Here is a 12,010-nt window from a genome sequence, read left to right as displayed (position 1 = left end):
GGAAGAGGTTTGTACATCCACATATCATCAATGAATAATATCAATGAAAAGAAACATAATCAATACTTCTTCTCTCATGAATCGTCAGCTGTGTGAAGTCCCACGCTCAGAGCCGCTCCGAGTTTTGGCACTACTGAAAAAAGCCCGCATGGCTGCCTCCGTACCTACTCCACCCATCCAACAAAACAGATCAAGAGATGTGAATATGTCCTTGTTTTTTTATAGAAGTTTGTTTGCATGCAATAGCCATGTTTCGTTTAATCCCACAAAAGCTGAGGGGATTCGTCCCCCCCCCCCCTTTCCTCTGTTGTGGAGCCAATGGGCATAGGCAGTTGGTAGATATGCGGACCAACCTCACCATAATTGCATTCTGGAGAAGTGCAACCGCTATTTAGAATGCTAAATAGAAAATTAGATACAGGACAGTGGTGTAAGAGCGCATCATATGACAAACGTGCGTTATTAAGTAGCAGCTCACAAAAAACTACCGACATCATCACGACCGAAAATGATTGGCCTTGTTTTCTAAATGATGCTACAGATACTTTTGAAGACGGCTTTGCGGACAGACTACATCGCAACATAGTCTAAATTACGTCATTCGAAGGGAGTGTTTCACCTTGGCAGGTACTGGAGTAAACATCAGATGCGATGACAGAGGCTCACTTATAACTATTGGTGCATTTTTAAGTTGAGATGGCTGCTCTAGACGACGTAGTTTCTCTGATAAGTAAATATGCTTTTCAGTACGTCATTGTTTGATTACGTCATCGTTTTCTGCACAACATTGATTGGGAGCCAATTGGCGGCTGTTATATCTGTTAATCGTGCCCGCGAGCGCCAGATATGCACTACTACACGACAACTTATTTTTTTGTGGCTTAAATCGCCGCATGGCCAAGGGAAAACTGAATTTCAATGACGTTATTATAACATCAGAAATGCCTGGGTGGCCTTGAAGTAGTCCTCCCGAAATCCTCTGCACATCTTCGCGGGCGTGTAGCTCAAAAACTAAAAGGGCTTATCTCTTAAGTAGGACAGGTCTGTGAACTGCACCAAAATAATTTTCACGGTGGGCCTTCAGCTCAAAACCTCTTACAAATGTGGAACACTCCATTTAAAGGGAATGTTCTACATTTGGAGATGTCAAATCTTGGATTATTGTGATAAAACAAACTCAGCTGGCATTCCAATAACCAGCCTGCGAAGAGAGCGTATGTTTCAAATGCAAAACAAGAATGTTTAAGCCATGTAGAAAAGGTAACATGGATGTGGAAAAGTGAAATGGTCAAATTTGCATGATTACCTTCCCCACGTTTCATCCTGCAAAGTGTGGCAGACGTCCGTAAGATTTTAGCGTGGCAACGTCGTATCAGAATACTGAAATTTGGATATATTTCTGGAACCTTTAAAGTATAACGTTTTATTCATCTTCATGACTTTGAGGAGCGCTGAGTATATAGTTTCATTTTGTTGGGTGACCTCAGCACTTCTAACTCTAACAAAAAAGTGTAATAGGCCAAGCCATTTTTCTATGCAAAGCCTTCCAAGCTATCTTGAATGTCTGCACCTCTGAGTAGTACCTTGCTGAATCTTGAAAATCAAGGCCGACAGGAGTCCCAGGTAAGATTCTGGTTATTTCTGCTTTCTTTGGTATCACATTAGACCTAGTGATTGGCTCTTGTATCTCAGCTTAATCCTTAGTCGCATATTGAGTCTTGCTTGATCTTTACAGCATGAACGAAGATCCATATGTTTCAGGCTGGATCTTGGCCCTTGCTGGATCGTTCGGCTTAATATGAGGCTGGGTCCTGGTTCTTGCTGGATCTTCCGGCTTAATATGAGCAGAGGTGCACAAACACTTTTAAATGGCTCCTTCAAGATACCCGTGGATCGCCATCCGTGTCTCATCACTGTTAGTGTCATTCAAGGTAATGCTCAAATGGTATTCACTTGTTTTCGTGTGTCTCATGTCTCTTTTCTGACTTTTTTTTAAGAACAGCGAACAACGCGGGCGCGTGTATTTTAGCGGTTCAATCGTTCATTCGCAAAGGACGAATGCAACAAAAACAGATCACGAAAGCTCAATAAAGAGGGTGCATTTTCTCCAAGTTTCAACACAATTCTACCATTATCATAGCAATGTGTGGATGCATCCAGCACTAGCCTTTCTTAACTCAATCTGTAATTTTAAATTACTAAATGATGCGCACACCGCGTAATGAACTGATGCATGACAACACCACCTAACCTTGTGATGCGTTTTGAGTATGTTGTGTCGAAAATGGTAACTGGCGCTGTTTAAGCATAAGGTACTGAAAAAACGATGCTGATTGAAACTACACGCCACGTTCATTGATAGCACAAGTAATTGGGCGCTAAAGCATCTGTTCATGTACCCATAACAAACAAGGCAACACAAAGTGTCCAGTTAGGCCGCTCTGATTGCAGAGAACAGAGAGGATGATCTGATGCCGGTTGTAGTCAGCGACGGCTTTATTCCTTCTGCCAGTGCGTCACCGTCGTCTTGTTTCACTACGGGAGAGCCGACGGCCATGCTCCGGATCATCTATTCCGGTTGTGCCTCTGGCAGGATGGCGACCACTGCAGTTGTGTTCATGGTGCGCCGGGCGATGACTGGTTATCAAAAACCAGCCCACACACGGGTGAGTGGTGATGTGTTCAGCGAGTTTATTCAGTTGCGCCCGTAGGCAGCGTAAAGGAAGCGATGTAGCGAATTTGACGGACGTGTTTCAAACGCGGCGCACAACACGTTTGAAAAACTAACCAACCAGCAGAGCAAAACGTTTTGAGGCTTGCCATAATGTGAGATTGCCGTGAGTTTTTAGGTGGCTGTTATGCTGTGAAGTGTGTTACTTCAGCTTTATATCAACTCCGCGTGAGACTGAATTCTGGTCCCTGCTGGATCCCTCGGCCTAATGCTAGTTTGATTCCTCGCTCCTTTTTGGGTTGAGAAGCAGGAACCAGGAATCGCTTCCTGGGAATAAAATATTGGGAACCAGGCTCGTATATGAATCGGATGTACATCTTCATCATGTGTTTGTTTAAGGATCTGCTTGCTCATGGGTACGCATGCTTATGAGCGGTATATTCGCTGGGTTTCCGCATATTGCGGTCCTGGGCAGCAATTGCTGCGGAAAAAAATTGGAAAGGTGAACAATATCTCCCTGAGGTCCTTAAATTTTTAACCGTGTCTATTTTTTTTTCAACTTGGCCAGCTAAGTTGAGAAATCTTACTGTTGACTGCTCGAAAGATGTGCGAAAACATCGAGCGGCAGGTCCCTCTATTTCAGGGGGGATAACATCGTCCAGGTGATGTGCATGCATCCACATATGTGACAAGTAATTTTAGGTTGCGTTGAGGAATCTACCAAATATATCTTAAAGTTAGACCCATTTACGCACCTCCACCACGTGAGAGGAGAAAGAGGAACGGGTCCTCCTCCCATGGTTTTGCAGAATACAGCAGCTTCACGTTGGTACTGTGCGCGGGATTTTCTTGTCGGCATGCGACTGCAAACTTTGCAGTCCAAATCCACCGTAAGCTGTTCGCCGAGCGCTGTCGTCAGTGTGAGCCGGTCTGCGTGAGCCCGCATTACTGGCCGCTCTCTCCGCGCATCTGGATTTGAGCGGCCTTGGTGCTGCACCTCTAACGGAGCTGCGGCGTGCGGTGACAAACACTCCGTCTCGGAGCTGCACTCTAACGCAGTTGCAGTGGGGTGGTGACAAATGCTACGCCTTGGTGCTGCACTCAAACGCAGCCGCGGCGGGCGGTGCCAAACACTCCGTCTCGGAGCTGCATTCTAACGGAGCTGCGGCGAGCGGCGACAGGCACTCCGCCTGGGAGCTGCACTCTAACGGAGCTGCAGCGGGGCGGTAACCGATACTCCGCTTTGAAGCTGCACTCTAACGCAGCTGCGGTTAGATCGGTGGCAAACACACCGCCTCGAAACCGCTCTTTAACGCAGCTGTAGCGGGACAGTGGCTAACACTCCGCCTCGTCACTTCGCTTTAACGCAGCTGCGGCGGGCAGTGACAAGCACTCCGCCGTGGCCCGCGTCGTCCGCTTGTGTGGACGCTCCACCGCATGCTCAGCATTCCGCGAGCCGTCGTCGGGCTGCTGCTGGACCGAGGTGAGTCGCTGATGCGAGAACCCAGCAGGCGCACCGGTGGGCTGCCGGTGTCGCCGCCAGCGCCGGGCTGGCCGCGTCGCTTGGTGGGTTGGGCGTGGGCTGGTGACCCGAGGCGAGGTCGCTCGGGTGACCTGGTGGCCCAGGGGCATCCGAGTCGAGGCGGGGCTGACCTGAAAGTGCCGGTGCTGGTATCAACTCCTGAACATTGGCATTGCTGTGTTGGGACTTGGCAATTTAAGAGGTGAAATACTTACCAACCGAATCGTGGTGTTAGGTTCATAGGAATAGAGTAGGAGCTTGTGTGTTTTTGGCAGGGTTTCTTCACGACGCCGTCACACGTTTCCGGTATTAGTTTTGAGGATGGCGTCCCTCGCTGTATTATGCCTTCAAATGACGCATAGTATTCAATTTTAACACATCACTCCAGCATTACAAGTTTCTGAGCCTTTGACAATTTTTTTATCCTATCATTTTGACACCATTGTACCGAGGAATGTTGCGATGCACAGAATAAGATATTGCTCCCGACATGCAGAGCAAACTGGAAATGGTACACGAAGTAAGGACGTCAGATAAATAAGTAAAACCATCCACGACATAAAGGAATATACGCACACAGATCTGTTTTCTACGGGAGTCCAAATACTTCTTCAGTTTTTATAGCAAATACGTTAGGAACCCAGGGAAAGTCTGATGCTACTTACTGAACAATTCAGGTATGTTGTCAGCTTGATTATTTGGCCATGGCTTCTCCCTGCAGACCTTGGCATCAACATTGTGCACAGCTTCGGTGCTATCTGTATACACCACTGCCGGGGACCAGTGTCGTCCGCACACACCACTTGCCAGGGATCAGTGTCAGCCGTACACCACCACTGCCAGGGATCAGTGTGATCTGTACACGCCACTGCCAGGGATCAGTGTCATCCGTACACACCACTGCCGGGGATCAGTGTCATCCGTACACACCACTGCCGGGGACCAGTGTCATCCGTACACACCACTGCCAGGGATCAGTGGCCATCCGTATACAACCACTGCCAGGGATCAGTGTCATCCGTACAACACCACTGCCGGGGACCAGTGTCATCCGTACACACCACTGCCAGGGATCAGTGCCATCCGTATACACCACTGCCAGGGATCAGTGTCATCCGTACACACCACTGCCAGGGATCAGTGGCCATCCGTGCACATCACTGCCAGGGATCAGTGTCATCCGTATACACCACTCCCGGGGCCAGTGTCATCCGTGCACACCACTGCCAGGGATCAGTGTCAGCCGTACACACCACTGCCAGGGATCAGTGTGATCTGTACACGCCACTGCCAGGGATCAGTGTCATCCGTACACACCACTGCCAGGGATCGTGTCATCCGTACACACCACTGCCGGGGACCAGTGTCCATCCGTACACAACCACTGCCAGGGATCAGTGTCATCCGTACACAACCACTGCCAGGGATCAGTTGATCTGTACACAGCCACTGCCAGGGATCATGGCCATCCGTAAACACCACTGCCACGGGATCAGTGTCATCCGTATGCACCACTCTCCGGGGACCAGTGTCATCTGTACACACCACTGCCAGGGATCAGTGTCATCCGTACACACCACTGCCAGGGGATCAGTGCCATCCGTACACACCACTGCCAGGGGATCAGTGTCATCCGTACAACACAACTGCCAGGGATCATGCCATCCTGCACCATCACTGCCAGGGGATCATTGGTCATCCGTATACAACCACTCCCGGGACCATTGTCTCCGTACACAACACTGCCAGGGATCAGGTGCCATCCGTACACACCACTGGCCAGGGATCAGTGTCATCCGTATACACCACTGCCAGGGATCAGTGCCATCCGTACACACCACTGCCAGGGATCAGTGTCATCCGTACAACCACTGCCAGGGATCAGTGCCATCCGTGCACATCACTGCCAGGGATCAGTGTTCATCCGTATACACCACTCCCGGGGCCAGTGTCATCCGTACACAACCACTGCCAGGGATCAGTGCCATCCGTACACACCACTGCCAGGGATCAGTGTCATCCGTATACACCACTGCCAGGGATCAGTGCCATCCGTACACACCACTGCCAGGGATCAGTGTCATCCGTACACACCACTGCCAGGGATCAGTGCCATCCGTGCACAATCACTGCCAGGGATCAGTGTCATCCGTATACACCACTCCCGGACCAGTGTCATCCGTACACCACCACTGCCAGGGATCAGTGTCACCCGTACACACCACGGCCAGGGATCAGTGTCATCCGTACACCACCACTGCCAGGGGATCAGTGTCATCCGTAATAACCCACTGGCCAGGGACAGTGCCATCCGTACACACCGCTGCCAGGGATCAGTGTCATCCGTACACACCACTGCCAGGGATCAGTGCCATCCGTGCACACCACTGCCAGGGGATCAGTGTCATCCGGACACACCACTGCCAGGGATCAGTGTCATCCGTACACACCACTGCCAGGGATCAGTGCCATCCTACACATCACTGCCAGGGGATCAGTGCCATCCGTACACACACTGCCAGGGATCATTGTCATCCGTACACAAACCACTGCCAGGGATCAGTTGTCATCCGTGCACACCACTGCCGGGGACCAGTGTCATCCGTACGCACCACTGCCAGGGACAGTGCCATCCGTGCACATCACCGCCAGGGGTCAGTGCGATCTGTACACCCCACCAGCCGTATGGCAACTCGGTCTCGTTCCTCTTTGGTTGCATCAGTATTAACCGCCAGCGGGAGATTTTTTCGTTCTGCGAGACCTGTGACGGTAAATGGGCAGGAACATGCTTTATTGCAAATGTATGTTTTTTTCTGTGGCAAAATGGAGGAGTGCTGGGGCCAAGGACACAATGTCGTGTGCCTTCTTCTCGAAATGCTTCACACACTGCTAGTTTCCGCTTCTGTTAACCCTAGTTTTTTTTATCACACAGCGTGCTCATAGACACCAAGTAAAAGAATCGGACGTGTTCACTATTTTTACCGCATTGGCAACATCATAAAATGTTAAACGGTGATAGATGTTGGTTACAGCTATTTAGGAGACCGGCCATAAACCTAAAGGTTGCATGCGCTTGGGTAACTGCATGCTGCCCGTGACGGGTTCAGTTGCCAATGAAGAACAGACCATCCGTCCAGGCACCGCGCATCAACTGAGGGCGAGCTTGCAGTTGCAAGTATCGACTGCTTCCTTTATGAGCAGACATTTCTGGGGGACTCTACATTATTCAACGGACTCAAATCCTTAAAGTGCTGTAGGCTGAATATACGCGGATAAGCGGTAACTCTAACAGGCCTACGGTACGGCAGTTCTAGAGGGTTTTCTTGCGGGAAGAAATCCATCTCCACGCGTCCAGCGACTAAACCGCCCACAAGCTGCTTCCCCGCTCAATCGTTGTCGCGCGCCGCAAAAAGCGACGGCAAAACAGCCACCATCCTTGAAGGAGCAACCGCTTGAGTGGATGAGATCTCCAACATGGATCAGCGGCGGGCACCGGGCCGTCTGCCCGATGACGGAACACCGTGAGAGCGCCGCGACGGGCCAGTCGGTACCGGCGCGCCTCCGCGATGGTTCTCGTTCGGCTGATCTATATCCGGCCGGTTTTTCGCCCGCCTCCGAGACGGCCGCCTCGGCGCCATCAGGTGCGGGCCCGCGGCGAAGACGGCGCAGGCCGCTCGCCCCGAGGCGATGGGCGTTGCTGTTGGATGATGGTCGTGACGATGTGCGCCGACGCTTTTTCCCCATGGTTGCGCTCGGAATAGGTGCGGTCGTTTTTTTTTACGCGCCCGGGCGGCCGCCTAGGTACCCTTCGCTCAGGTGGGGGAGGGGGGGGGGCAGTTTGACCCCTGAGATCTCGGGAACAAGAAAAGCTAGATACACCAAATTTGCAGGGTGTGTTGACTGCACGTGAACTCACTCAGGTCAAAGCTTCAGGTTCCTAGGTCATGACCTTCAGGCTAAAAAAAGCCAAACATGGTCAAGTTCCAGGCTGGTCTCCAAAGTGCCCCCAAAACCTAGATAACCGTTTCTAAGAAAAAGGCCTCATTCTCATTCAAGGTCAGTGACCTTGTTTGACCCTTTGAAGGTCAGGTGACCAGAATCATACAAGATTACTTTGAGTTTTGCATGCGACTAAGCGGACAAAGATAACGCTAGGCAGTATGTTCCTAAAACAAAATGTTGATCTGTGTGTCATTCAGGTCAATGACGTATTCTGACCTCTAAGAAGTTCATGGAGATGTATAATGCGGTTCCTGCTCTCATAAACTCGAGATGAGCACCGGTTTTGGCCTTGGTGTGACCTCATACCTGACCCTTAGGTCAACACAATTTGTTCATTCAACTGTTGTGTTGCCTAAGAAAGCATCTCAGATGTATGGCTTTCGTTTAAAAACTCCGTTGTTGGATCAGATCGAACGATTCCCTAGAAATGTCATCGCTGAAACCATGGTCTAACTTTGACCTGTCATAGGTCAGCGACCTACAAGTTGCATCTAAATTTTTTATGGCCAAACGATCCGCTATTCAAATTGTCGACAGCTGTTGCAGAACTTGGCGCGGCTACGCCGCGCCGTTCGGAAGCCATTTTGGAAAAATTTCGGGGGGTCATTGGACCCCCACCCGAGCGCGTGTTAATGGGTGTGGTTAAGGGGACGTAGCGAGCATGTGAAGCGCGCGTGTACGCGGTAATGCGCAAGTCGAATGCCGCTGATGAGTTCCAGACCATATTCGTCTCACGGTGTCAATTTGGTAATTTGGATTGTGGCATGCAGGAGTGTGGTTTCGCAAATCAAGTTGTGGGAAGACTTTGGAGGAAAATGTCAAACATTCCCCCAATAAAAAGTGTCCATTTCAGGATTTAAACCAACCTTCTTCCCTAAGTGCGCGGGGATGAGGGGGTAGGGGAGTCTCTCCATCTGAATGGGGAGCTATATCCCTGTGGCGTCAGGAAGAGTAGAAGCCACCATTCCGCTCTCTTGTCCATTTGTCTTTTGTTCTCTATCATTTGTATTCGCTCTTGCATTTGACTGAAGCAGCCTACGTCCTGGTCTGCACGTTGTTCGTTCAGTGCTATAATCAATAAGCAACATTGCCTGCGATGCTAGCCTTGTAAGCTGTGTTTGGTCCGCCGGAGTAATGCTGAGTTTTTGACGATAACTAATTGGGCATGTGCCAAACATTGCCATTCCGGGTCGTCAGGTCTTGGTTCCTAACTCCAAACCATTCGCACTAAAGACGTATAATCAAGTTGTCTTAAAACTACTTGTTTCCATGTTAAAAGTGATTACTGATTTGCCCCCTCATTTTGTCTCCACGTTCTGTGCTCAAATGTCCCAAAAGTTTCTCTGCCACTGACCGGGGCCCGAACCGATTTACGGCGGCTTTTGGTCGGTCATCTCTCTTCTCTCTCCAACCAATATCAGTTGTGTGCAACGGTTTGCCCCCATGTCCGAGGACGGAGTGGTCCGCCGTCTTATTGGCGACCGGGTGACGTGTTCGTCGAAGCGTCTAACGCCATGCCACCCCCATGAGAGCGCATGGAACTCGTCGATAAACAGCATCACTGCCGCTGTCGTAGCCATTATGCTCTCTGGAAGCGCCTGGCGGGGTTTGCCCTGAAAGCACTGCCCGCTGATGTCTCTGGATGCCTCTGTGATGCGGAGCTGGTGGATTTCGCACTCGGTCCGATGGCAGGAGCCGCCGTTCCTAAAAGAGCCTGTTGATCACAGCTCTTCTCCCAGATTGCACGGTGAACGCGTCCCGCCGTGCGCAGGTAGCTGTCGACAGGCCGAGAAGACGGAACGGGCCGGTCCACCAACGAATGGGTCCTGGGCAGTGTGCATACAGTCCCATGCAAGTACGTGCGCAAACCAGCGTTACACGTATTCGTACCGGTCCAATGCCGACTAAGCCCCACGGAGCGTTATGAACACCGGCCACACTTTTGCGCCTCGGCGTCTTTTGCAGGCCATGGCGCACCGCTCACTCGTGTAATGTTTGATGAAGAATTAGCCCATCGAGGCGCAAGCTCTGTTCAGTGTGGGCTATTCCGCTTCGAATGGCCTGCGAGCGGGTCGGAACGTGCTCCTATACGCAGTTGCCTCGACAGTCAGCAGATTAACGGTGGCTGGCATATCTTCGTGTGGTGATGTGATTGTGGGTCTCTGATTGAACCGTTCTTTGTTTTGTTTTTACTTCATGCAATAAGGCTGACGTTGACGCTAACGTGTTTTTTTCTTACGTTACGCTTTTGACGGCCGGTGCTGTATCATCCTTTGTACCTTCAGTCTTGTTTCCATGAGTTCGACTGGTCCTATGATAAGCTCTGACCAATCATAGCGATCTGGCGATAATAACGCTAGGGTCGTGAGTCCAACTTCAGTTGTTGTAGTCTCCATTCCAACGTGATCCCTCGCGGTAAACTTCTACCAGGACGCTGTATTGCGCCATCTACGAGGTATCTTGAAAGAAACCTTCAAATGGTTGGAAAGCCTTCCACCTGAAGGCTTTGCAGCCATTTACGATTGGCCTGTCAGTTCAGGACACAACGAGGTCAAACTCTTTTCGCCTTTTCCGAGTAGCTTCACATATGTGCAGCGTAGCCCTCATACAAGCCAAGGCAAGCCACGACCTTTTTCCAAGTGGCAAGGCTGGAAGCCTGACCAAGCAGTCGGCTGGTTCGCCGGGCGCAGATCTGGCCGCACCTTCGTCTCCGGCGACGGAGCCGACGTCTCCGTCGCACGGATGCCGGCGTCGCTATCGCGGCCCCAGGGGCCCGCTGAAAACCGCCGGCCTTTGTCCGCGCTGACACGAGTGCGACGCAGCGGCGGCCAACGCGGCGCATCGGCCCAGCGAATGAGCCATTGAGCTGCCGCCAGTCCCCGAGGACGGTGCTGGGTGCGGGGCGCTGGCGCCGACTGCGAGCTGCTGTGGCTCACCGGAGCACTGTGGATGGGAGCACGGTGGACGGGAGCACGGTGGACGGGAGCACGGTGGACGGGAGCACGGTGGACGGGAGCACGGTGGACGGGAGTACGGTGGCTGCGCGGAGGCTGGGAGGGGGTTGCTGGCTTCAAGGTGTGATTGGTGTACTAGATGGAGGAGCTGGAGGAGACATTTTTCAGCCCATCACGCTCACGCATTCGGCATCGCATCGCATCGCTTTTCGTCCCACTTTGCCATCTGCCGCACTGGACGCGCAGCTTTATGCTTGGACAAGAGAAAAGCCGGGATTCCCCTAAAGCGGCTGGCTTCTCACGCGTAGTTCTAATGAAGCTGTCACGGTAACTCAGTTGGTAAGGTTTTGTTGTCCTGAGCACTATGTTGCAGGCACGTGGACCCTCTTCGCGGTGGCGATGCTTATGTGGAGCGAAAATGGAAGTCATTTGGTAGCTGGCCAAGAAAATGGGCTAACTTGGGATACCTGCATTTCAGTGTGCTATAGCGCTTCAAAATGTTTCCAAAAGGTTTGCAATGGATTGAAATTGAGCTTCTGGGGTGGTGTGGATAATGCATTACCACAAAGTGCGCTTAACGATGGCTGATTTTCAGGTTATCCCTGAATATGCTGGTCCCTTCAAGTCCCATCCCTGTGATGCTCCAGGGCCTGGATCTAAGCGTCTGTGTCTTTCAGCTCCAGCCCTCCCTCTCCCGTAGCATTTCAGGATCACATTCACGAATCGCTTTGCAGGGAGTCACGAACAAATTGTTGTGCACTGTTAAACGGGCACTCGAGTTGACAAACAAACAAAGTTGATAGTTGTGCCAGCAAGGAAAAATAAGTTGAATTCCAGAAGTCGCAAGTAATTTTTAGCAAC

Source organism: Pollicipes pollicipes, unplaced genomic scaffold, assembly GCF_011947565.3.
Source record: "Pollicipes pollicipes isolate AB1234 unplaced genomic scaffold, Ppol_2.1 Scaffold_7231;HRSCAF=8579_pilon_pilon_pilon, whole genome shotgun sequence".
Taxonomy (NCBI): Eukaryota; Metazoa; Arthropoda; class Thecostraca; order Pollicipedomorpha; family Pollicipedidae; genus Pollicipes; species Pollicipes pollicipes.
Note: the sequence above shows the minus strand (reverse complement) of the source record.